General features: G+C 45.5%; 1 long non-coding RNA gene across 1 annotated transcript in view; it reads right to left on the reverse strand.

The window, feature by feature from the left end:
* LOC146203169 (uncharacterized) overlaps positions 1-25446 on the reverse strand; it is a 58466-nt gene extending 33020 nt beyond the window's left edge. Inside the window, exons 1-2 of the long non-coding RNA XR_014702336.1 lie at positions 25403-25446; positions 19890-19982 (exon numbers count right to left, since the gene is read on the reverse strand). This is a non-coding gene — a long non-coding RNA (uncharacterized LOC146203169). The remainder of the gene's footprint in view (positions 1-19889; positions 19983-25402) is intronic.
* Between the last annotated feature and the right edge of the window lie 1571 nt (positions 25447-27017).

A 27017-nucleotide genomic window follows, 5' to 3' on the forward strand; every position in this document is an offset into this window, starting at 1 on the left:
GTACTTCTCATCGATGGTCTGAAGAGCGGATATTGGCAAATTGAGGTTGACGAAAGAGATCGCGAGAAGACCGCGTTCAATCATGGGACGGTCTTTTTGAGCTCAAGGTGATGACATTTGGCCTCTGCTCCGCACCAGCCACATTTCAACGAGTAATAAACACAGTCTTCGCAGGCTTGAAGTGGCAAATTTGTTTGGTATATTTAGACGACATTGTTGTCTTCTCGTCAAACTTTGAAGACCACCTAAAACGACTGCAGACAGTGCTGGAAGCCGTCAAGTCATCGGGACTAGCGCTAAAAGCAGAGAAATGTCACTTCGCCTACGAGGAACTGCGTTTCCTAGGTCACATCGTTTAGCAAGAATGGTATTCGCCCAGACCCGGAGAAAACAGCTGCAATCGCACAATTCCCACCGCCTGCCGACAAGAAAGCTGTTCGCCGATTCCTTGGGCTGTGCTCTTATTATGGACGATTTGTCAGAAACGTTTCGCGCATCGCCAAACCGTTGACGCAGCTTACATAGGCTGACGTAACTTTTAAATGGGAAGCGCCACAAGGGGAAGCCTTTGACGAACTCAAGCGCCACCTGCAGTGCCCTCCGGTACTTGCCCACTTTTATGAAAACGCCGAGACCGAAATTCACACCGACGCGAGCAGTGTGGGCCTAGGAACCGTTCTCGTCCAGAAGAGTGCCGGACAGGAGAAAGTAATCGCCTACGCTAGCAGGTCCCTCACAAAAGCCGAAGTCAACTACTCGAGGACCGAGGAGTGCCTCGCGATCATCTGGGCCACTTCTAAATTTCGTCCATACCTATACGGCCGACCATTCAAGGTGGTAAGCGACCATCACGCGCTCTGCTGGCTGGCTAATTTAAAAGATCCCTTCGGCCATCTTGCCAGATGGAGCCTACGACTTCAAGAATTCTACTTGACTGTAGTCTATAAGTCGGGCCGGAAGCATTCCGACGCGGACTGCTTATCCCGCGCTCCCGTCGATGCTCCCCCGAAGCACGGTAAGCGCCAGCAGTTTCACAGAACAACAGCGATCAGACCCTCAGCTGAAAGGGCTGGCCGATTACTTAGAAGGAAAGACCGCTTTCCCTCCTGGTGTGTTCAGGCGACATTTATCTTCGTTCGCGCTAAGCAATGGCCTCCTCGTGAAGAACTTCGCCCCCATCAGGACTGCGCAACTCTTTGTAGTGCCTAAAAACCTGGAAGCATTCCGACGCGGACTGCTTATCCCGCGCTCCCGTCGATGCTCCCCCGAAGCACGATGACGACGACGCCTTTTTGGGACCGGTAAGCGCCAGCAGTTTCACAGAACAACAGCGATCAGACCCTCAGCTGAAAGGGCTGGCCGATTACTTAGAAGGAAAGACCGCTTTCCCTCCTGGTGTGTTCAGGCGACATTTATCTTCGTTCGCGCTAAGCAATGGCCTCCTCGTGAAGAACTTCGCCCCCAACAGGACTGCGCAACTCTTTGTAGTGCCTAAAAACCTACGGCAGGAAATTCTGCAGGCGTGGCACGATGAGCCCACAGCAGGCCATCTCGGATTTGCACGCACGTTGCGTCGAATCCGGGAGAAGTGCTACTGGCCGCAACTGCCTGCCGAAGTTTCCTACTACGTGAAGACATGTCGTGAGTGCCAACAACGCAAGACGCCGCCTATCAGACCAGCAGGACTACTAAACCCGATTCCGCCCCAGACCTACCCTTTTAACAAATTGGGATGGATCTCCTCGGCCCCTTTCCAGCTTCGTCTATGGGTAACAAGTGGATCATCGTGGCCACTGACTACCTTACCCGTTATGCCGAAGCAAAAGCACTACCAGATGGTACCGCGGCAGAAGACGCCAAATTTTTTGTCGAACAAATTCTTTTGCGACACGGCGCCCCAGAAGTGCTCATCACGGACAGGGGAACGGCATTTACGGCAGAGTTGACGCAAGCCATCCTGGAATACAGTCATACAAGCCATCGAAGAACAACTGCGTACCATCGCAAGACCATTGGCCTTACGGAGCGCCTGAACAAAACGATCGCGGACATGATCGCCATGTACGTCGACGCTGAACACAAGACCTGGGACGCCATCTTGCCGTACGTGATCTTCGCGTATAACACGGCAGTCCAGGAGACGGCCAGAGCGACCCCGTTCAAGCTTGTGTACGGCAGGGAGCCCACGACGACGCTCAACGCAATGCTGCCGCGCGTAACCAACGAGGACAACCTTGACGTCGCCGCCGACCTGCAGCGTGCAGAGGAAGCCTAAGGACTCGCACGTCTGCGTATTGAAGACCAGCAGCGCACCGACAGCCGACGATACAACTTAAGACGACGCCACGCAGAGTACAAACAAGGATATCAAGTGTGGATTTGGACACCAATTCGCCGTCGCGGACTAAGTGAAAAGTTTTTGCGTCGATACTCTGGGCCGTACAAAATCATTCGCCGCGTCGGACCACTGGACTATGAAGTCATTCCTGACGGAACGTCAGCATCACAACGGCGAAGCGCACGCCCAGAAATTGTACATTTTGTACGACTGAAGCCTTATTACGTGCGGTAAAGAATATGTGGTGTTTAAATTTTGCATTGTTTATGTTTAGGTTGCTTTGTTTTGGAACATCGAGGCGATGTTTTTTTAAGGGGGGATTAATGCCGCGAAACCTTCCAAACTGTGTTTATCTAACAGCCGCCGGCATGCGGCCTTATCACTGATTCTGGCACGCGTATCAATTCTGTATCCCGTGTTTGTTCGTGCTCGTTGTCGCGATATGACGCGTTATCATTTTCTTTGTGGCGAAAGTTGCGCCGAGATCTGTCGAGAAGATTCCGATCACTAGCGTATGTTTCCACAATGTTCCAGGGTGTACTAGTAGCAGTTTGCGACGTTATCTAGATTGTTCTGAGCAGCCTTTAAATTGAGCGTTGACGAGTGTGACGGGCATTCTTTGTTCGACGATCGACGAGCACGTTCGTTGCTATCGCTGCCTCCGAGTCGCTTAGTTCTTTTGTGGGCGCAAGTCAGCCCAATAAAGGGTTAATTTCAGTACCATCAAGCCTGTGTCTTCTTTTGGTGCCAACGTCCTTGTCACCACCATGTGGCAATATTACAGAAACAGAACGGCAGCACCAAGAAACAGTCGTAACTTCGAAAGCTTTTCGCGGTTAGGTAATCACAAACCTGCGAAAAAATAAAAGCAGAACGGATTCATGTTGCTGATTAAGAAGCTGCCTTGCTCACTGAATCCATAGCTGGTCGCTGGAACCTTTATAGCCCTCCCAAGATCCACATAGCGTGATGTTCTCGGAACCAATTCTGACGGAGGCATGATGATGTAGGGAAAGGCCGTGCCATTGTGTCCGCACCCTCATATTCCATTCACACTTCAGTAATCGGTGATCGGAAGCCTTTGTGGTCGCTAAAAAGAAGCTCCCTGGCATTGCATCGATTCCGAAGGTGGTTGTAACAACCGGTAAAAAAAATCAGTATGGACTTATGTTGCGGCTTAACCTGCTGCCGTACCGACTCTGGCTACGCACAATACATGGCCGTGTTGCGTTCCGCCTCAATCGAAACGCTGAAGCCGCTGCCGGGTTCGGTGACGCCGCACAACTTACAATCAATCACAACACTCGGGATGACATTTACAAGCTACCACCTGCCAGAGCCATGTCCATGAGTTCTCGCTCACGACGCCGACAACGCCGGATTTTTTGTAGAAAGGGACCTTTAACGATATCAAGTTATATCTCGGGTTGTTCGCGTATGCACACTGGAATTCTACATTTTCGGAAGCATCATGACAATAGTGTTAGTTAATCACTAAGGCGCGAATTTTATTAATTGCGCCACACCTTTTACTGACGTAATATTTAACTTAGGGATAACATATCCTGCAATGGAATGAGGCAATGTCCAGTTTTAAGAAGCTAGAAATTAATTCAGTGTGCTCGACCAAACAACGGAGATATGAGCAGATATTAACCCCCCCCCCCCCCCCCCCCCCCTTTACTAAACCGCCGGTGAAATTTGATGCTTTCAACGGAACGCTGGCTGTGTTCGATGCAAAGCTCGGTCAGCCAAAGCAAAGGCTTTCGCTCCACACTCGCATGCCGTAGCCACAAATGGCAGGCGCAACGAAACCCTCAGGAGACGGCGGGTAGAAGAAACGAATTAAGGCGCGCTGCACGTCTCGAGAAAAGAAGGAAGAGGATTTTGGCCGGTTTGATCGTTGATCCTGGAGACGTCGAAGGTGGTCGGCGCGCTGACTTTGCGCACAGAGTGGGCGAGTGGGCCACGCGAGAGTTTCACCGCCGCTTCACGAACAACCCATTTGGGAGTTTGTGTTCTCTGTGCGACCGGTTGTGGAATAAAAATTATCTAACACCGGTGAGTGGACGTATGCATCCAACTCTTCATTTTGCCGCAAGCGTATCCATGCAGCCGTTGCTTTCGCCATTTAACTCGGGTTAACTAGAACTAAACCACGGCGAAGTTTTTTGCGATGTCTTCGCTGCGACTGATTCGTAGCTTGCACTTTAACTTAATGGAAACTTTATCGCTTATAGTCCTAAATTGTGTCAATTGTGTAAAACTTCCCTTACACGGTGAAATTAACTGGCATTGTAAAAAATAATTACAATACTAATTTATTGTTCATCAGCTTCACACACATCACAGATGAGTAATTGGTACTGTACTACGCTATCAGATCCTCTGACATTGACCGCAAGAAGCATTCACCTCGTTGTGAGCGCGGAAAACTCAATCCTCTCAGTGCTCTATACGTGAACAGTCAGCTTCCTTGTGCGGTGAGGTTTCCTGCACAGTTTCGCCGCAATTTCATGTTTGGGGAATACTTGTACCTGCAGTGGTTGTCTATCCAGTGTTGATGTGAACTCAGCCTACGGCAACCCGCCAGGCAGTACGCTGTCAGTTCTACATTTAACCAGCTTAATCCTCGAGTCAAGTACGATATCATAAACCAGGGTGTGTCCCGATTCACTGTAAAGTACTGAAAGTCAGAGCACGAACCTTGCATCTGCGTGGGTTGATATTAGATTTGCCTGTCCGACATTGGTGCAAGAGACGCGTACACTGTTTAAACAGCGTTAAGAAAAATAAAGCTGCCATTAGGCAAGTGGTGCAATATATATAAGGGAGGTACAACGCGGAAAGCGTGCAAAACATTGCCTAAAAACTTAAATACGAGTTGTTGTGTGCCCTGCTTTTCATTTTTTTATAATCCGCGCTTCTTTTGCTGCATTGGCCAAATCCAAGGATTTTTTTTTTTTTTTTGCAATATTGGAACACTGTCAACAGTAAATTGCTAATGCATTGCAGAAGGCATGTTTTCTTTGCCAGCAAACCCGCCTTAAACTCGGAAGCAGACCTACGCCGCGTGCGTTTCTGCGAGAGCCGCCGGCTGTCGATCCACACTAACCTTTAGGTCGACCTCATGGCAGCGTTGATGGCTTTCGTCTCCGGCCTACCTTGCAGATCTCTGATCGCTTACAATATCGACGCCGGATGTTCCTCGAGAATGGGGCCTCTAGCCCTGCCGCGTTGAAGCACTTCCGGAGAAGGGTCAGGTGGGAAAGGAAGTAGGTGGGAGCCACGTGGTAAAATTATGGGTATATTCACAGCGCTTCACAGACGGGAACTACGAGAAACACATAAAACTTAAAAGAACATTTTGATTCCCTCAGCTCTACTCTTCGTGTTTCCGAACTATCCGCATTTCATACAACAAGAAAACATGCAAGAAGTAAGCATAAGCCGCAAATGGACCGCTCTGCTGACAGCACAGAGCGATAACTACAGCTGAATACGGCGGCGCTAGCGACAGTCCAAAGATTTGTGATGGGCAGCTGAAATTTAACAAAAAATGAGAATAGTATAGGACTATGCAAACTTGCATTAACCTGTGTTAGTAAAGTTGTGAAGTGCCTGGAGGTCAGACGAAGGAGGAAGCTAAGTAGAGTGTTGATTTTAGCTTCTCTTCCCCATTTCATACAATGTTCCCTGCTGGCCTGTGATAGAGAAGGCCGCACCAACATCAAGGCCCTCTGCAAAGTGTTTGTAAGGAAGCTGATGGGACACTGCTTTCGAAATGGGCTGGCAACGTCAACCTCGCAGGGAAGAAATTGTAAAGAACTGATCAGGCTAGTTAGAGTGCTCGAACCTGGCCGATAAAGAAAATAATGAAAAATTTGAAGCAGGTAGTAAGTTTTTTTGCAATTAAGGTCGGTCGCAAAACTACACACAGATGATAAAACCCAAATGCAGCTGTAAAAAGAAAGCAGCTGCGAAAATATTGCAGACAATCAAGTCTGCTTACCTCTGTACTTGCGAATAAGTCTGTCTAAATGAAGTTCGCCACTTTTTAAGGAAGCTTGCTACTTTCGTGAACCTACCGTGTCTTCTAAAAAGAAGAAAAAAAAAAACAAAAACATGCCCGAGCCCAGCTTCTCGCTTAACTGGCTGCCCTGTGTAATTTTTAATTGCACTTGCTGGGAAGTAGTATCTTAAGTTGGTCCCCACTAGAATATTTCGAGCAATTATATAAGAACAGTATACATACGGCGCTGGACAGTGATACGTCCAGAAGCATTAGTGAAGCATAGTGCAAAAGGCTTTAATAATAGACATTAAACGATGTCCCTAGGTCTGGCGATACTAAGTTAGGTCAAGAGGTAGACGGTTTTGTGATAATAAGACGCCAGAAACATAATGGGTCACCACATGGTGGAGCGTGCCTAAACGTGACACTCGCTGCAGCACGATTGTTTTCGGCGTGAACGTCGGTGCATTAGACTGTAAGAGAAGCACGGTGACGGTGATTTGCTGCTCTCAATCTCAAATCTGCATATGGCATCATCAATCGTCAGGTCATAAATCTGCATATGGCATCATTAATGTGCAGGTCATAAATTTTAAAATTCTCATACGCCGACCGTACAAATAAAACCACAGTTCTCCGCCCGTTGCTACCGTCGAAGCAGTCGCGCTGTGGTGGCGGCAACACGCCTGTTTTGGGTGACGCGACGGGCGTCACCTAGTTCGTTTTCATTGAGCGGCCCTGTAACAGTTATAGAGTAATCCCCTGGACCACCTAATCACAGTTGTAAGTTGGTTCCTTGGACCACTTTTTTGCTGCGCACCGGTTACGCCGACGCAGTTTTAGTCAGGAATTGGAACTTAGGAGCTGCACTCTAAAATCATGTGTTCCCCTTCTTATCCTGTGATTATTGTGCGCTAACCTGTTTCCCCAAAGATGCACCAACTTGATAAGCAATAAATTTCACATGTACCTGCGCATCTGACCGCAGTTGGAGCTCATTTTCTAGTGCACTGACACCATTGCGCGATGTGCTGCGTTCACCATAAACTCAGCAACTTTGAATTATCTTTAGTGTATAAAGCATCTGACTGGCCAGCCCACTTCTTTTAGGAGAATAGGGTGAACGCGCGAAAAGCTTTAGTTCCGTCCGGGGCTGAACGAAAGAAAAAGGGCAAAAATTAAGGCACAAATTTGATGCAAGCAGGACAAAAGTGTATCTTGTAATATTTACATAGACATTTGCGCCCGGCGACGCAACAGGGTGGCAGTACACCAATGCGAAAAGTGCCTCGCGAGAACAAGCGCGGTGAAAAAGGGACGCTTTTCCTCTGTCGCCTATACGCTCGGCACCTCGACTGAAATGCTGCTGCACGTGCCGGTACACAGCAGCGTGCAGCTACCAGATGCCAGGCAGTGTGGTCAAAGTCGCGGACGCAACAGAAAAGTTTTCGGCGTTCCGTTGGCAGCCCTGGGCGTGTATCCAGGGGAAATGGGGAGGTGCTCGCGCCGGGCGTGTTTATCTCCGGCCTCCTAGCCCTACGCTAGAGCTGCCGAGGTGCGGCCACTGCATGCGGCCGTTTATGGGATGCCGATGCGGCTCATTAGGCACGCAGGAGGGTGCGGTCATTAAGTCTGGACGAAGGGCGGCGCATGCGTAGCGCTGGCATGTCTCTTCCAAACACGCGGCAGCTCTACTCCTCTCCACGCCTCGCTTCTGTCTCCTATACCAGCTTTTCCGCTGGCCTCTGCCACACTTCCCTTTCTCATACTGCTCCCTCTGTCTGACCCTTCAGACATCCCTAGTTGTTATCTATGCATTCGCAGTAGGGCCAAAGCAAATACTAACTGCGCCTCCGGCATGTGGCTTCACGGAACTTCGTTTTCCCCAGTTTTCCCAGCTAACAGAAAAAAGAAAGGCGCCACAAAATGATGTAATTCATGCTTTCCACTTTCCACCACTGGATAGTTTTTGGAAGAACCGAGGGTTTGTAGGGCATTTCAGTGCAGCTGCCGAGACTATTTACGTACGAGGCGATACTTGGCCACCTTTGGTCAGCCTTATACGCTATATGCTTTTCTGCGTTTCATCTTTCAGCTGGTCTTAATGTGAAACCACTATAGAACGTGACGAAAAAAAAACCAACCATAGTTCTGTAGTGGTGCCTTTCTTTAGGGACGCTATTAACATATATATACCTTGTTTATCAGCTGTAACGAAAAAAAACAACTGTGCAAATAGAAGGATGGACTAAATGGGAAAGGTCACTGTAAACTATTTTCCACGCAGGTCCCACGATGACCACAGTAGACGCAAGCTAATACCTATAGTATATGTCTCGACTCGAGAAGGACGCGTGAGTCCACATACAGACCTTCGGACCGTTAGTAAACGCGATAGAGGTCATTTTAATTATATTGACGCGACGCTGCGGCGGAGTCGCGAACTGGTCTAAGCAGGATCGACAGCGCGAGCAACCTGATAACTCCTTCCCTAGTGCTAATCGGCACATTCAGGAGTTTGTCTCACAGTTTGGCTCCTTTGCGAATGTTTGTCTGTCGCATTCGGAAGTTTTTGTCATAAGCATTAACGATATTCACTCCATCGATGTCCCACTGCGCCTGCGCATGCAGCAAACCCATCGACACAGAACCCGCTTGGAATATTTGCGTTGCATGCATGCTTTCCCTGAAGCGTCGTGGCGAAAGTAAAGCTCGCCAGCCTTGCTACGTGCCTTTTTCGTGTGTGAGGAGGAAGGAAAAGCGGAAAAATTCCCTTCCAATGGTCTCCGGATGGCAATAGCCCAAATATACGGCAGCTTTGGGTACAAAAAATGTGGATTGGCAAGCCAAGCACAACATCGACGGTCGACTGCTCGCGGCATTGTCGTGGCAACGGCCTCTTTCTCCTAGGTAGGTACTAGGTACTTCATTATAGCTCTGTTTTCTTTTAATTAACCGTGGCTGTTCTACATAATTGCGGCCGTACCGCTAACAAAATTGGGCTTCACTGTAACTCAAGCAGTCGTGGAAGTGTCGGTATTTTATTTGTTTCTCTATGCCTAGTATGTTTTTAAGCTGGTTCTTCTTTATTCTGAACACTTGTCTTTCACAATAAGGCGCTGAAGAAACCGGAGCGCGGAGATACCAGTGCATTTCAGGTAGCAGGAGCCAGCGGGCAAAAAAAAAAAAAAAAAAAAAAAAAAAAAAAAAAAAAAAAGGAAGAAACACAGCATCGGTTGAGTTAACTCGCCATTGAAGGGTACGTTTACGCAGACTGCATCGGAAAATTGCACTTCATCAATAAATTGGATTACTGGCAAGTGAATGCAGGAGCCGGCGTCTATTGCTAGCGTCGGCGAGCCTCTGAGGGCGCATTTCAAGTTCCCGCCACGAAGTACATATGTGAGCAAGGTTACCTCGAAGTGTCGAGGGGTCTTCTGCAGAGTAAATGAAGAGAAGCTTTGCAGCAGGTACTGGGTATCACGATCTGCGCTTGCGCTGTAGCTTTGTTGAAAAGAAATGAAAACAAGGAACACACAGTCTCCGTTCATACGCTGTAAGCCTTGAAAAACAGCTAAACAAAATTATTGCACCAAGGTTCGTTCCATTTAGACATCATCCATTCCATTTATGCATTTATTTTGGATGCGCGGGAGAATCCCGGCCACGGCGGCCGCTTTTCTATGGAGGCGAAAAGTAAGGCGCCCGTGTGCTGTGCGATGTCAGTGTATGTTAAAAAAACCAAGGTGGTCGAAATTTCCGAAGTCTTACACTACGGCGTCTTTCATACCCTGAGTGACATTGGGATGTCAAACCCCACGAACTAGACCATTTATGCTCCGTTATTTACTGGCCTCCAAAGAAAGCCCTAACACGAGCCGCTGTTTGTGCATATCTTTGATGAATGCACAGCAAAGCCCACGGTTGAAAGTACTCGAGAGAAAGCCGAATCTTGTTCCCTGAGACAGGTCTTGGATCGCTTAAATAGCCCCGCTCTCAGGTCCAAGCATTGTACTGCGCAATTTTCTTTTAGGGCCAGCAAAAACAAAACAAAAATATCAACAACTCCTAATTTCAGAACCTGCTTGCGAGTATATCTCACAGCTATTATTAAAGATGATCTGAAACTCTTACTATGACGCTCTGGCTTTGTAGCCAGCGAGCAAAAAGCTAGTAATTAGTCCCTAATATTTAATAAACTGTAGAAACTGTAGAAACGAATACAGCAGAATAAGCCACGCGACTCTAAACAATGCTGAATTAGTTTTACTAGTCGCGGACACTTCGCCTCTTTTATGACATGGCAATGTTTATCTGGGACACCCGTTACATGTATATAGGAATTCACTATATTCTGCGCATCGACCCATCATCTGACTGAGATTGTGAATATGGTCTTCAACAAACAAATGACCAGGAAGACTCTAATAAACGCTATGTCAATAGACCATATTCATACCATTAATCAAATGAGAGATTCACAGAATACAACCAAGCGCTATATGCATATACTGGGTGACCCAGCTAAACGCAACTAAGCTTTTGAAAAAGACAAAGTACCCCTATCAAGCTAAACCAATTGAGGGCTCGTGTGAGTCGCGTGGTCTAGTCTGCAGTATTCATTACTGACGTATGTAAGGTCGTCCTGACTGTGTCAGCGATCATGCTGGAAATTCTTTGCAGGCAACGAACAGTAAGCCGACCAGTATGCAATGTTTGAAGTAACTGAGGTTCTGTTATTTAAGGATTCAGGAAATATTGGTCTTCCTTCAAGAGTCTGGCCCGTTCAATGCCTTGATATTGCACATACCGGGTGGACACCTTTTCTAGCACAGTCATCCCGTCGTTATTCAACACATGTGCTATTACCTGAGGGTCATCAGTCCTTTCTTCTTTTACATTGATTATTAATTTCTTTGTTTTCTTTCGATAGTGGAGAAATGTCCGAGTTCTTTGAACAAGTAGAAATATCATCCTCACATATTAAAATTTTTCTGCGCCAGTGGCGCATTGGTTCTCCCCAAGTTGTGCCCGAGCCTAAAAGTTACAGGAGAGATGAGTTCTGTTAAGTGGCTGGTGTTCTCCCAGGGATGGAGTAAATTTGCTTTCGGCTTCATAAGTAGAACATAAAAGTCACATCGATCCCGTTGCCTGGAACAATAGCGCATGTTGTGGCCGCCTTCTTCTTACAAAAACTAGCTCTACGATGCCATATGCAGCTTTGTGAACACTCAGGTTACACCTAGCTTCACTTTAAATGTTGTCCTGTGGTGACTTGGGTCAAGCTACCACGGAAAATTATGTTACGGAGATAAAGAAGTGTCAAGCAAACCCAGAGAAAACTTCGAAGTTCTTTTGGGTGCTTGTTTTGTGGGGTTTAACGCCCCAAGGAGACTCAGGCATTATGAGAGATACATCGAAGTTCTTTGCATTCTGAGGCGTTGGAAATTACACAACAGCCGCGGCCTTCTGCGGGTATGGTCGGGCGCCTTCAAGGTGCCCAAGAGCCGTAGTCTGACGTTAACCGAGGCGCCACTTCTTCGCATTCAGTACCTGACCAGCGTTTTTCAGGCAGTCCAGTACAAAAGCAAGGCGTTCATTGTGCTCATGGATTGTCAGGCAAAAATTACAACGTCAACGAGGTAGCACATACATATATGCCATTTTAAACCACCTAGGATGGCATCCATAAATCTCTCGAAAATTGTGGGAGCAATGCAGACCCCAAATGGCGTTACTTTATATTCAAGCGGGACGTCGGTCGTGATAAAAGCGCTCTTGTTCTTGTCCTGTGGTTGCATAGGGAGCTGCCAATGTCCCAAGTGCAGATCGACGGATTAAGAGTATGAGACGGAGTGCAGGCAGTTTACGGCGTCATCGATCCGAGGAAGAGGATAAATGTCTTTCTTAGTTACAGAATTATGGCGGCGATAGTGTACACAAAATAGCTATGCACCATATTTCTTCTTGACCACAACGACAGCAGCATCCCAAACACTGCTTGACTCTTGATTAATACCCTTGTCCAGCATATGCCTAACGTGTTCACTGATGACCTGGTGTTCTGTTGGCGGCACCCTATACGGCTTCTGTCGAACTGCGTGTGAGTTGCTTGTATCAGTGCGACGCCGGGTACGAGCCAGGGGAATGCACCGTGGACCACTGGTCTCCAAAAAGTCAGATGGACGAGTATTTGACGAGTAAAGCCTCCTCACGTTGTTCGCTAGTTAGAGATTTTCTGATACTTCTGCGCAGTTGTGAGTCAGCGGTTGGAACAGCAGCAACTCGGCCATGCGCGTCCGTTATCAAAGTCATCGATGGAGTAGCCTCTTGGCTACACATGGCAATCTTCATATTCATAGGCAAAGCCACAGGTTGCGAAAAAGAAGTTATGGCCCACAGCCATGAGCCACCTTTAACTACGGACAGCACGCAATGAGGAACTAGAATGAAGTTCACTGCATAGTTATAAGTAAGCGGTGCGACCATAGAATCAAAGGCGTCGAAAGCACGACTGGGCACGAAACTAGGACGCACACCTTAGAAAGGGCTGGTACATTCGTATCCTCAGATACGCAGAACACATCCTTCTGCTCTGGGGACTCCTCCAGGAGCCCAGATAGAAGGGAAGAGTCAATGCATAGTTCTCCGGAGCGACAGTCCACTGTAGCACCAGGCATTCGCAAAACTTCAGTACTGATAATCACGTCATGCGTGCATCGCGAAAGCACTGCAAACTCCGCTGTGATTATCGTTCCGTCAAGGCACGTAGCAGCCCTGGACATTCCGAAATTGCACAACTCAAACCCACACCATGAAAATTCACATCTCTGTCCCACATAAACATAACTTTGCGGCCTAAGTGCTTCTTAAACGATAAGAAATGGATGCCCCGTATCCTCTACAGCCATTGTCGCCACACCATCGACAAGCACAGAAGCAGTGTTCTTTAACATCTTAACAAATGGAGGAATTCCTACAGGGAACACACAGCCTCCTGCGACCTCACCTCCAGCGACCGCGCTGACTAGCCTTCCAGCCCAGGCGATACAGACTGCCGCCGTAGCCATTGTGACGAAAAGCGGCGCGCAGAGGAGGCAGGTGGTGTTGAGAAGCTGCGGTCGGAAACAGGAGAGTGGCTGCGTAGTACATCAATCTGGGGATAAACGTATGAAGATGGAGGTCATTGCCAAGAAGCGCCGTTGAAAGTGTTACGTGGAGGAGCTGGGTTGACGGACTTATCGTAGCTGGTCAGTGGGCGACTGTGGCAGTAACGAATGATGTGCTGCTCAATGCCAGAACGGTGGCAGACGGGGGCTGTGCGGCGATGACCTTATTCCCAGGAAGACTCCAAAGAGGCAGGGCCTATTTGATAGTTAAACACTGCTGCAGGCCTTCGGGCTGGACGTCAGAAAGAGCGGGGAGATGGCGGTTGCCGACTGTACTTACAGTGCGGCTCGTAGTGCCGCGAGTAGTTAAGTATAGTGAGCCGGCGTGAGTCGTTGCGAGACGCATGATTCGAGCCATCGAACCTTGGCGTTAGGCGGTAGGAGTAAGTGTGCGCCGCATTGACGGAGTTCATCACGGACATCAAGGGGCGTACGACCGAAGCACGACGGGAGCCTCTCGAGATAAGGCAACGTCCGCAGGCACGGATGTTAGACACCGTGCAGACGACTCGAACCGCTGTCCGCAAACTATTGGCTGGATCGTAGATGACAAGTTCGTGAAGCTATCTTCAATGCTAGCCACAGTTGGAACGTTGGCGAGCCACCCAAAGTTCGGCGGTATGCGACAATCGAGTCTTCAGTGTTTCGAAAATGTTGATGAGGCGAATGCGAATGACATCAGAGACGGCGTCCAGGTCATCTTTTGCCATGAGGAAATTATAAAATTCGTCAGCAATGCTTTTTAGTAAATGGGTTACTTTGTCTTCCTCGGTCATATGAGTGTTCGTTGCTTTACAGAGCTTTTGTGCAAGTTTCTCCTGATGGTTGAGCTATGTGTGCGGGCAGGTGTTCAGCGACTCCTACGATACTCCAGTTCTAGCTTCGCCGAGTGTAGTGCCTGGTATCGTTACCCGGCTCCTCCACCACGATATCACGCCCGTAACGTGACCACGGAGACCTTCTGGCAGGTTTGACAGGCTAGACGCACACAGCCAGCGGACAGCGACACAGGCACCACAAGACAATGTCAAACGGAACGCGCACATTTCGATTTCATCTCCCTTCATCCTTTTTTCTGGCTCTGCTTAACTCTTCTTTACCTCGGCAACAATGTTTAAAACTGAACACTTCCGCTATTTAAGGCAGCAGGCAACTGAGTGAGCTCTTTATTAATCTTCGATGCGTACATTTGACAAAAAAAAAAAGTCAGTGAAGATTGGAAAACTATCAAAGGTGTGTGCAATTAGTCTGTCATAATGTATTTTGGCTTTCTTCATTCTAGGACACATAATTTTCACTCACGAGAGCATTCACGCCGCTCACTCATTTTTGTTTTGAGCACCTGATTCATTTCAGGTTTTATTGCTAATCAAATACGTGTCAGCAAGACGTCTGAATGCGATTAATACTCAAAAATGTTGCTTGTAAGTACGCAAACGTGAAGTGGGAAAAAAAGGCAATATCACATTCATACTGAGGACACTACATCTACGAAGAATTATGTTCTGCTGTTTAAAATAATTGACTTGGTGGTCTTTTGACAATTTTAGGTAACTACCCGCTACTATAATGGAATACAGCTCGAAAGAGTGTCATATGCCACTTAAAAGAAGCCATTAAGCCAATGGTGTCGACCCCTTTTCGTGACGCCGTGCTTAATCCGATTAATCCGTGGTGAACAGCTTTTCATCGGCCACACTATGCTTTGTCACGCTAACAGGTCCAAGAGTATTATCACTGTGTCATGTGAATCGGTCGACGCCGCTGTCAGCAGAGGGTCCTTTGAGAGGCAAAAGCTGCGGCTTTTTTTTTTTTTTTTTGAGGTGCACCAGACTATAACAACATTAAAACGCCTAATACTATCCAACATTTGCTAGGATATTGTCTGAAGTTTCACACAGAGCTTCAAAAGTAAGCTGACGAAATGAGCTTGCCTGCGTGCTTCCTTATTTCTCATTAAAATGGGCTAGTGGCTGCGCATGCTTTCCAAGTTGGCAATAGTAAGGAATAGAGACCTATACATACAGGCAAAGTACAGTTAAACAGCAGCCATGACAGATAGCCCGATATCACGCAAAACTAGGTTCAATGCTGGTACATCCCAAACTGTCAGATGCAAGCTGGCCATCATGAATATTCAACGTGTTCGTACTACGAGGAAGAGCCATTGTTCGTAAAGATGAAAGAGACTCGAATGATTTGCAGTTCCAGCAGAGAGGCTGTTAAGGAAACGCGCCGTGCATAGAAGCGATGCTGCGGGAATGAGAGCTCTACCTAGCGTACACTTTATGGTTTCAAGAATTCCCTATGTTTACACGTCAAAACTAAAATCTCACCTCATTTAGTAGAAGGCAGCAACTGTGCGGCGGAAATTAACTGCCACGTCATGAAGCTCCACGAGACCACGGGGCTGAAGACGGCGATAGCCAACGAGGGCAAGATGGTGAAAACATCGTGTGACAAAATGAGTAAGATTTTGACCCTCATTAGAATGTGAAATCTACATACGTAAAGACGTGCTGAATGCACCTGATGGCCAGTGCACTATGCTTTGCTGGGACAGCGCTCGTGTGGAATATATGATTCGAAATGAAGGCGCTCCAGGAAGAGGTTTATGACGTTCGGGTCAAAGCGGCAGTGCCCCTGAATGACGCTTAAAATGTCGAGCATTTTTTATGAAAATCCTAATGGAATTTCCTGCCACTGACGGGCTGATGAGTTACTGTAAACTCTGCCCGCAGCCGACAAAGAGTTGCAGTCTCTGCGCGAATATTATTTCGTGACACAAGATGGCACTGCTCCCAGCCACGTTTAGCATTCTTTGTAGCGCATGGCTCCCCTCCCTTGACTGTACCGAGCGAGTTATTATAGTTGAGCGAATTGTGGAAGCCTTGACGTGTAAAATATTATTAACTCCATAAAAGAGCTTTCAAGAAAACACAAAATTAAAAAAAAATGTGTGTAATATGCACGCCACAGGGTTTAGACAGATGTAGAAAAGAGGGAGCCAAATTTTTGAACGAATAGCCCACAAAAAGGTTTCGTCATATTGTTAAAGGCTGACTAGAAGAAAAAAAAAAGATGCTGCGGTAGTTTTACTTTAATTTAAATATATATATATATATATATTGTGCCCATATAGGTAAACTGCCTACTCCATCTCGCGGGGAGAGATACATATTTCCCTCCACCCTACCCATATTATTCGATGGACAGGACGACCCCATCTTTTCTTCGTCATGGTTTGCTCATTTTTACCATCTTTACGTGGTCTTACTCTTCCTGTTATACACCAACAAGCCAACCTAATAGCAATCTATCGCACTCAGTTTCTAGATGAAATGGCGAAACGCTCTCTACTCCGACTCAAGAATGACGGAAAGAACGGCTGACTGCTTCCATTTATCAAGATTTTTTTATTGGCCACTATGTGCGCTGGTGCGTGGGTGAATCGCAGATGAGGCTAATTTACTGAGTTCAATTTATTATGAACTTGACTTCTAGGAACATTGAAAACAACCGTGCACCAATTTTGTTCTGGGCAAAAGCAGATTCGCATTTTAGCTCTTTCCGAATTTCTGCTTACACTAATGCTTGTTCGGCATGAAAGAGTATACTTGTGTACGCGAAAATGAGGTTGAAACGTAGTTTATTTTATTTCCTGCCGCGGCACTCAAACTAGCGACGGGACCGAGAAGGACTCTCTAATCGCCAGGAGAGAAATAATCATACAAAAGTCGAGCTTTACACACCAGAAACTGAAAATAGTCTTAACGCCACCGCATTTTGCTTGAAAAAATTCACAGTGATTGGAGACAACTGTGATTCCTTTCATAACATTCACCAGGTTATAAAACTTTTCTTTTCACTAAAATTAACTCCCTGCCAATTTATCGATACGAAACGCTTTCATATCTTCCCTAGCATGCATTTAGGCTGCTCTTTACGCCTGAATATTTAGTCCGAGATAAGGCAAGTCTGATTATATCTGCGAAGCATGTCCAGAAATTACGAGCTTTCACGAGTGCATTGAGTTTACGTAGCGGTATAGAATTTATGCGGCGTGATAGCCCGCCAATGGCAGCCATTTATTTGACGCGTAGTCATGTTCGAATTAAGCTTTCTATTTGGCAGTAAACACGAAAACACAGTTCAACATGCAACAGTCCAACAAAACCTTTTGTGCTGCTAAATCTCCTCGTTCCCTATTTTTTTTATAGTGTTTAAGAGGCACTTAAGCGCTAAGGGTGGCCCTGGGCGTTGTTAATAGCAGTAGCATCAAGCGTCTCGTAGCATTTAGAAACAAACCTGGAAAACACTGCGGCGATAAGTCAGTGCCTTAAAAAAAAAAAAAAAACATAATCATATAGGCTTTTAGCGACAAACTGTTTTGCTGGAAACCTTTATTGTCGAAGGTCGCCTTTTTGTTTCAACGCTTCTTTAGTTCAGGCCGTTTATTATTTTAATGAGTGATAATTGGCTCTTGAATGACGTTTTGCGGCGGAAATGATACCACGTTATTCCTAAGTTTGCGTTCGAGCTATGGATCACATGAAACAATAATTTTACTAGCACCTTCAATTTTCCAGTCCTCCTGTTCACGCTTCAGTAATAAGTGTTTTCATACATTTACAACGAACTTTCACTCTGTCGTGCAACGACAGATGCCAGACAGGTCACATTGTTCAGTTCCCTGCACAATACTGGGCTATCTCCCATGTGGGTCATTGAGTACGAAATAATGTAGTGGAAGCCAACATAAACAGCCAGTTAAATTAAAGAGATGGGTCCGGCGCGTGCCAACAATAAGAGGATGAATAGGAACAAGTACCTTCGGCCAGCGGAAAACCTTACACGAATACTCAACCGCGTGGCTTGGAAACACTAGTGCCTCAGAGCGTTTGTCTCTTTGTCCTCGACCATACTAGGACGGTTGCAGGGCCCCCATAATTTTAAGGCGCTGCATATACTGACCGTGAAGCATGGTCTCCGACTGATCACCCAACACTCCGCGGCGTCAATGTCATACCAATCTAGCGGCCGTGTATTCATGCTGAGCTCTCGTGCGTCTGTACATACGACATATAGCAACAAGAGCATACAAAAAGGTTAATGGGGGCTTAATAGTAACATTCTTTGTATTTATTTATGAACGAGTAGCTTTCCTATCTGTATGCATCCATCCCCGTGGACGCCGTGATGGTCAGCTGAAAAATAAGGGTATATTTCCTCCTTATCCAACTGAAGCGACATATATAAGTGTATTAATCACGCTATAAATGTACTTTTTATTATGAAGACTACCCTTTTTCCCGTGGTAGTCGAGCAATGATCTACGGCAGTTGTTCTTAAATAGTGGTCAACGACTGGAAATGTGTCGTGGAAATAATCTGAGGCGATTTAAATCCGGTTTTGAAGAGTGAGTGCACTGTGGCTCCGGTTTAACGTTGTAGCTATCCCATGGAAAAGGCACTAAAGCGGAAATAAAGTGAAAATAGAGGGGGGGGGGGGGGGGAACAGCTCACCTTTCTTGCCTAGTAAATTTAAAAGCTGTTCACGGTGGTTTCTATAGTACACTAAAAAAAAAATAGGTGCACTGAACTAGGTACACTAAACAAAAATCATTTAAGATTATAGCGTGCTATTCACATTTTTTTATCTAAAAGCTTACGAGGGCTACTCCCTGCTCTCGAATTATTGTTCTGGCGACAGCCGCGTATTTGTAAGTCCGTCCAGCTGCAAACCCGGATGCGAGATGCCTTGGTGTATTTCTGAGACACCTTGATAACGCCATGTTCGAACAACGGACGGTCACAAAAAGCACAAGTGCCCTCAAATTCTTCCAGCCGGAAGGGAACTTCAATCTCATTGCTTGCTCCCACTGAGGCTTAGAGTTCGGAGCACTTATTGGCGCTTCGATTATTTCGGGCTAGCAACATGTCTCTTCGCTGCTCCCATTTATGAATTTTCCAGACCCAGTATCTTCGCGTTGGCTTCGTGTTCTCTAACCTCGGCATCATCCCAGGTTGCTTCCATGGCCTCTGCTTCTTGCTCGCAATATGCAGTATCTACCCCCCCCCCCCCCCTCTCTCTTACAATTTTTCTAATAAAAATCTTGTTCATGACGGGCAGAGCCTTTACACATGCTTCGACAGACAGGCGACAGATTCCGCTCATTGTTCTGCAGCTCTCTGTTCCCCTCCCGGTTTCGCCTAATTCTGCCGCTGCTATATCTCTGTAGGTTTGCGTTTATACTCCAGTTCCTCTTCCAAGGCTCAGGCATGCTTAGCCCGAGGCGAAGCTCTTGAACATCGACAGTGTGCTAAGCAGGTTCTTTAAAGCACCCTCCAAATGTCATTATACTTACCAATACTGCTGACCTGGTGTTTTACTGCCGTCAACAAGTTGCCAGTGCTTCTGAGTGCGCCTAAAATAATCCAGAGAATCATAACAGGGGGCGCTAGGGATGAAACAAAGGAACCAAGGGTTTTATACAGATGGCTGACAGCACGGAACAATGAAATGTTAATGTTTCTATATAGTGCCATAAGAGATGTGCGCTACTGCAGAATTAGAAGTAGGAAGAGAGAAGCCGGGAGGGCATGAGCAAACATGATAATTTTTTCTGAACTTTGGACGAGGGCGCAGCGACATCCGCTCTGATCCAATCCGTAGTGTCGTAGATGCAGCGAGTGATTTCAAGTGCACCCCAGAATTAAGCTGGCAATCGAGTGCCCTGAAAAGACATGTAACGTAATTTCTTCAGCCATTTTTTAGTTCTAAAGTGAGAAAAACAGTGTCAGGAAGAAACGTCAATGCGTGCACAATGACGATGCGTAATTGCTCAAAATGTGAGCTGGACTTGTTTGTCGCAAAAGTTTTCTTGCCGTGCATAGTGTTGGTAATGGTAAAAAAACAAAAAAAAACAATGAGAAGTGGTTCAACTCTGGTTCACCCTAGTTGAATTGCGAAAGCAACGGCGGAAGCTTATTTTGCCTGCTACATTATTCCCCTACGTGCCGGCGTGTCGTAGGCGTAACGAGAATGCAAACGGTTCTGTCAGGCTGCTCCTGCCCGTGGCATAGGGGTAACGTGAATTCAAACGTCATGGCAAGCTGATATTTTTATGAGGGACCATGGACACGGACATGGACACGGACATGGACACGTACCCTGACACGTACTCGGACACAGCACACGGCGACGAGCGGTTAGACCTGGCGTAGTATTGCTTTCGCAATAAAAGAAAAAAAAAAACATGAGCCTCTAGAGCCACCGAGATATTTCCGCCAAAGCGAAGAATTCTACGAAAAGTAATGCACACGCGTGAAAAATAGGTGGCGATCTCGAAAACAAATTTTGTTTCGGGGTTCTTCTGTTCGTTGAAAGGACTGAAGCAATCTTTTGTAAAACAGCACTTGGGTCTTTCGTTGCCCCTTCCTTCCCTTACTGTTGTACCATGCAGTCTGGTTAAATTGCATGCAAAATCGGATTCAGGACACCGGATTAGTCCTGCTTGGCGACATAGATTTCTCAGATGCGAATTGGCCGACCATGTAATATCATTATGCTCGTCTAAGAGGTTATCTTAAATACATTGCGATAATTAAATCGGTACGCAAAGTGGTGCAAGAGCCGACGAGTGCACCAGGATCTACTTCTAATTTGGATACTGGTACATATATTTATTTCGAAGCAGTTTAACAGATTAAGGAAAGCCGGGTATCCGCAGCGTCCCAAATCATTGAAACCTTGCTGCAGAGAGTGAAAAGGCAGAAAAAAACATCAGGAAGGCAAAATGAAGTGACACGGAAAGAAGTGTGTTTTCCTTCTCTGCCTTTATCTTTTTTACGCTACGCATTTCTGCTTGGCGCCGAAAGTAGTGCCATATCATCATAGACTGTACCACAATCTGAAAAAGGCGGCCAGTAAGCAAGTGAAGAAGGCTGACCGCCGAAGAATTGACGCGTTTGAATTGTGGTGCTGGCGAAGACTCTTAAGAGTTCCTTGGACTGCCAGAAGATCAAATCAGTCGATATTGTCGACCATAAACCCTGACTGCTCATTGGAGGGTCAAATTCTAAAGTTAAAGCTCAGCTACTCTGGTCATCTGATGAGAAGAGAGGAGTCGCTGGAGAAAGATTTGATGTTGGGAAAGGTTGAGGGTCGCCGGAGAAGGGGTAGGCAGCGAACGCGATGGTTAGATGGCATTCTCGAGGCATTGCAGATGAAGCTATGTGATGTTAAGAAGATAGTGAGAGACCGGAAAGCGTGGCGTGACATGGTCCATAGGGTCACGAAGAGTCGGACACGACTGAACGCCTGAACTGAAGCAAATGCCGGTTGTTTTCTCAAACCCCCTGAAACTTTCAAAACTGTGCTCCCACGTAATGGAGGGAACGGTGACAAATATGGAGAACGGGAAGCACCATGCCAATCCGTATGTGACGTGTACTAGCGGCGTTGAATAGAACTGCATTTTTAAAGGTCAGCTGCCTCCCTTTTCGAGAATTCTGCGACATTTAAGGAATCGAATCTTTATATGCTGTAGGTAATGCTTCTAAAGTGTTTTTGCGCTGTCATAAGCAACTGATGACGTCATCGACGAATCAGTCTTAAGCTTCTCCTCGCAGCACTGAAGGTCTGCGGAGAAGCTCGATGATGACGTCACGGACATTAATACTTCGTTTTCGTTGCCTTCGCCCACCGTTTTCGTTGCCTTCGCCCACATCCTGCTGTACCTTTTCATATGCCGCTAAACCATGTTTCGAGGCCTTTGCTTTCAATAGCCTTGTTGTTACTTTCTCAAACCAAGCGGTTCTATGCGGGGAACATACGGTACTGTCAATGACGTCTCTGCGCAATGCGGTGAAGCCTGATTGCCTGCGCGGTTTTAATTGCTAATCGTGCAATTGTTAGAAATGCTCGCAGCAAGATATTTCGCATACTTAATCTGAAAGCCGTAATCATTCGATTCCTCGAAACTCGTCGAAATCTACAGCCGGTGCAGTCTCCCTTTATTGTGGTAAGGTATGCATAGGAAAATAGAGGAAATTCGTTAATGATAGAATACGGCAGCTTGAATTGTCAGTATCGAACGATGAAAACCCACATCTGCCAGAACACTGCAAAAATTGCAAGCGGAAACTAAAGTTGACCGACATGAGGATATTAAGCAGAATTCGCAGCACGCTGGCACGCGAACCATTGGAAGCGTTTTAAATCAGAAAACAAAAAGCAGATATGTGGATGAGTAACACTTCAGTATGCTTTAAGCAAAAACATAAACGTTTCTTGGCGACAAGTAAGTTTGTGACCCTTGCGATATAACGAATGATCACAATGGCTAGCGGCTGTCTTATCCTTTATTACGAACCAGCCTTGAAACGAACGTTGCTCAAAAGTTGCGAACCTTGACTTCATTACTGAACATTTTCCACCTGAAGCGTTTAAAGTATAACATTCGGATGTCTATTGGACCATATATAATACATTTTTGTAGCGTTACGCATGCGACAGCGATGCACACAAAATCAAAAAATACATTTTTATGACATTAGCAGTGCCGGCTGTAGTAGTATTTATAATAAGGGAGCGGTTACTGAAATTTCTAAGGCAGCTACAAGGGAAAGCTGTGTAGCTCTTCTTTGCAGCCGTAGGACTGCGCTTAGCTGGACGCCAATGATTAATCACTCCCTTATTACAAATTCTACTCCACCTTGCGGGATTTTCCTTAACTTCGGACAATTATGTAGCATTCTAGACTACCCTTCTTTAGCAGATCTACCATTCTAGGTGCTATTACGGACATCTACACATATGTCGAGATAACGGGGTGCACAGCAATAGAATGCATATAACTTTCTCTCTACACTATACTACTGGCTGCTACACTGAGCCGCTTGGACTCTCGCTCTCTTACTGATGATAAGATTCTGGGCCCTTAGCATCAGAAAGTAAAGCAGTGAAGGCGTTCCGTAAATTTTTAAAGGACTGAGGGCTGAGTTCTAGATTTTAAGTGTATACGCTCTCTACCATTCATTTTACTATATAGATCAGAAGAACGTCTTGTTGGGCTAGGTGATGCACGGCTTGTTGTTAATGACGAGCACTATCAACTGATTTATATATATCGGAATGTCCTTATATAGGCGGTGTACACACACGCACCTTGCAAAGGGGAGGCAGAGGAGGGAGAAGGCAAATCAAGTCTGCGCTGAAGTAAAAAAGAACTGCGCAGGAAGTTCTTTTCCGCATTATACAGAATTACAGATGTGTCACTGATGCAGTCGTCTCCTTTTATTTTAGTGTGGTACGCTTCTAAAAGCTCACAAGCTACTTTATTTTTGCTTCTGCCCAAAATCTTAATGCTCCTGAGCCGTGCCTCGAAACCTTCACATGCAATTCAGTAAGCGAGCAAGTTCGCTCCATATCGGGACCGAATTGACCGAGCATGCTCTCCAGAGCGTTCATTCACGCAGCGGCCTGTCTGGCCAACATACGCACGTCCACACTTCCGCCGGATTTCATAGACCACACCCGTGGCGCACTTCACAAAGGTTACGCTCTCCCCATCTCCTTTGCTCTCCTCCTGTGCTTGTCTTTTATGTGTGCGCAACTCGTCATTAACATCTACTCTAAATCTCTGGACATGTGACACACTCCTTTCCGTGGCGCACTTTCTTTCCTCTTTCTCCGTTTTTCCCCCTCCCTAAATCTAGAGTAGCCAACTGCGCATCGCCTAGTGAACCGCCCTGCCTTTCTATTTCATTTCTTTCTGCCTCTCTTGTCTCTGCAACTGCAACTGCGCTGCAATCAAAGCAAAAATATCAAACATACAACTTATGAATAGCACAGCATATTATGCGCACAGAATGCTGGGTCAAACGCCTTGGAAAAATTATTGAAACAGCATTCCACACCAAGAAAGAAAACCAAGCTTTGCTACAAAAATATCAAATTAACCATTTTTTTTAATTACTTTTCCCCCATGCTTCCCTATTTGCAAATTATTGCTCTAAAATTATTTGGGGTCATACTAAAGCAAAAGAAAATAACGTAAACTTCTTTAAAGTGGTAGATAACCAAAATACTCCAAGAAAATTAAATAGATATTTAAGTTTTATGTGTACGGCAGATCACGGTAGCCTTGTTCACTATGATTTGTGCAGTATCAAACTCCTAGCAATACTCTAATAAACCAAATCATGGATGCGAGTAAATCTTACTATTACTAGACTGCTAGAGTACTAAATTCGCCCTGTTCACGATTCCATTATTTTACTCGCGCTTCATTTGCCACTGAGAGGAGTCAATGTGAGGCTACAAATTTACAACTTAAGCCTTTAACATGTTCATGAGAAAGATCCCATTGACAATAGCTGATGTCGAGAAAGGGTTGAGGCGCAATAATATACCAACTTTCTTTCAAACATATCCCAATAGACCCCACCGCGGTGCCTGATAACTTAGAGCTAGGCTGCTGACCCTAAAAACACTAGTATGATATCGGCAGCGGTGACAAATTTTCGATGGAAGCGAAAAGCAAGGTACTTCCCAGTCGAAAAAATCTACCGAACTTTGTCAAAAATACGAAAAATATCCTGTAGTTCTGTCGTAACCATAAGATTTTTATGTAGTTCTGTAGTACTTTACTGTAGTTCTGTAGTTTTTCTGTAGTATATTTTTGTTGTGTGTAGTTCTGTAGCACTTTTCTGTTGTAACTACAAAAGTTTCTGATGTTACTACAGAATGTTCTGTTGTCACAACAGGTTTCCCGTCAAAAACCGCGCAGATATTTTGTCGTAACATCAGAAAATTTTCTGTAGTTTTTTCCGACTGGGCTATGCATTGTGCGATGTCAGTGCACGGGAAAAATACCTGGTGCTGTAAACTTCCGGAGCAATCCGCGACGGCGACCATCATAGCCAGGTTCGCTTTGGGACATTCGAACCTACAGTGAAAGAAATGTGTGTGAATGTACAGGCTTAAAAAAAAATTCTGTTCGTAAAGAAAATTTCGATTCGTGTTTTCGACTATTTGCTGAAACACGTTCACAAAAAAAATATATATCTATTGTCGCCAAATTAAGGTCTATCAGTGGTGCCTGTGAGCATATAATGGCCCAGAAGAGATATAAGTGGCGCTCTGCTTCAGTGATATCTGTGATGCATACCGTCGTTCCACTCGCCGTTTCTGTCGCTAGACAACTGTTGTTGTAAGGCCAACTTTCCGGTTGCCATCGAGTATAGCCAACGCTGACTGACAGATTCTCACGTAATGTTGCTATTAAGAATTTCACCTTAAAAATGCTGTTAATTACAGAAAGTGGAGGTTTGCGTAATTACTTAGTCCTTTTACAGGCAAAACTTGAGTGAAATAATAGAGGAATAAAGAAAGGGAAATATACATCAGACATTATCTGTTGATTGCAAAGAAAAATTTGCGCAACAAGCGAAAAGTAAGAAACAGAATATATAAGTAGAACGAATATTCTGCCTCAATTTGCAGAATTTTTTATTAGTTGTTCACATAAAAAACTGCGAAATCAGAGAATCAAAACAGAAAGTATAGCAGAACAGAAAATTTCTGGCAGTACAGCTACGAGAAATCTTTCTACAGAAAATCGCCAACACTGTATGAATTAAACTTTCAGTGGACTGCGAAATATTTTTTGTACTGCTCAACAAATTCCAGACGGACAAACTACCACGAGAATGGAGATTAGCAAACGTTATTGCAGTTCACAAGCCAGATATCCTATTTGATGTTTATTACTTTAGCCACATATTACTAACCTGTACCGTCTACAAAGTTTAGAACCCATCACACACAGAAAAAAGAAAACATTCTAAAACATATCTTACACGTGAAAATTTTTATCACGATTTCATCATGGTTTTTTGATACGGCTATAAACTCTCCTTAAACTATTGGATCTAATAAGCTACATTTCTTTCAGAATTGTATTCATAGGTTTCTCAAAATAGTTCTTATCATGCTTCTCATGCAAAATAATAAATTGATATTTACATTCGGTGATGGCTCCATTGTGGATTCGATACGTAAAAAAACCAGCATCAGTTTTTGCAAGTAAATAAAAAAAACTTACCCAGTAATTGTTACATTAGGAGTACCACAAAGTTTCGTGTTGACAATATTTTTATCTTTAAAAATGACCTTTAGACAAACAGCCACGTAAGTCGCAATCTTTCCGCAGATGATGGGATACTCTATCGTTATATTAATTCATCTGAAAATTACGCGCATTCAAACACACTTTGTCAAAGGGGTGTACAGAGCTGAAATGGTAATAAATGTTAATAAAAGTGCTTTTCTTCCAATGACGAGGAAAACCGAAGCTTTTGTCTGCCTTACTGCGTAATATATATAGTATCGTAATGCCATCCAGTGAACATAAGCATCTTTCCTTGATGCTCAAACTTGACATCAGGTGTAAATCGTGCATAAAAAAGCAGCCGCTCCACGAAAGCTA

The sequence above is a fragment of the Amblyomma maculatum genome, chromosome 1 (assembly GCF_055883805.1).
Source record: "Amblyomma maculatum isolate TAMU_Amacu chromosome 1, ASM5588380v1, whole genome shotgun sequence".
Classification (NCBI taxonomy): Eukaryota; Metazoa; Arthropoda; class Arachnida; order Ixodida; family Ixodidae; genus Amblyomma; species Amblyomma maculatum.